The sequence below is a fragment of the Bubalus kerabau genome, chromosome 15 (genome assembly GCF_029407905.1).
Source record: "Bubalus kerabau isolate K-KA32 ecotype Philippines breed swamp buffalo chromosome 15, PCC_UOA_SB_1v2, whole genome shotgun sequence".
NCBI lineage: Eukaryota > Metazoa > Chordata > Mammalia > Artiodactyla > Bovidae > Bubalus > Bubalus kerabau.
Window position 1 is genome coordinate 61,643,591 of NC_073638.1, and position 469 is coordinate 61,644,059.

Sequence of the window (469 nt, forward strand, 5' to 3'; positions counted from 1 at the left end):
CATGAACTCCTTAAAAACAAGTGTGTTTCATATTCAGTTTGATTCCTCAAACTCTGAGGATACAAAAAAAAGCAATAATGAATGTGTAAATTTATGAAATATTTCTGGAAAAATGAGTAGTTGATTACTTGAACTGACATATGAATTCTATTTCTAAAACTCTAGCAACAAAAAGTCATAATTTCAAACTTTCTTTGAAATCAGCACATATGTATCCTCTGTATAGCAAACTCCAGTGACATAATTCCAAACCTTACTAATTGTTATTTTTCTGAAGTAATTATTAGAAGTCAGAGACTATATAATTCATTTGGTTATATACATTTAAAGTCACTTAATTAACCCAATATTCTGAAGGAAAGCCAACACATACACCAAAAAAAAAATCCTCTCGATATGCTTAAGAACTTTTCAAACCCAGCTCACATGATAGCCAATAAGTTAAATAAAAACTCCAGTTTGCCAACAA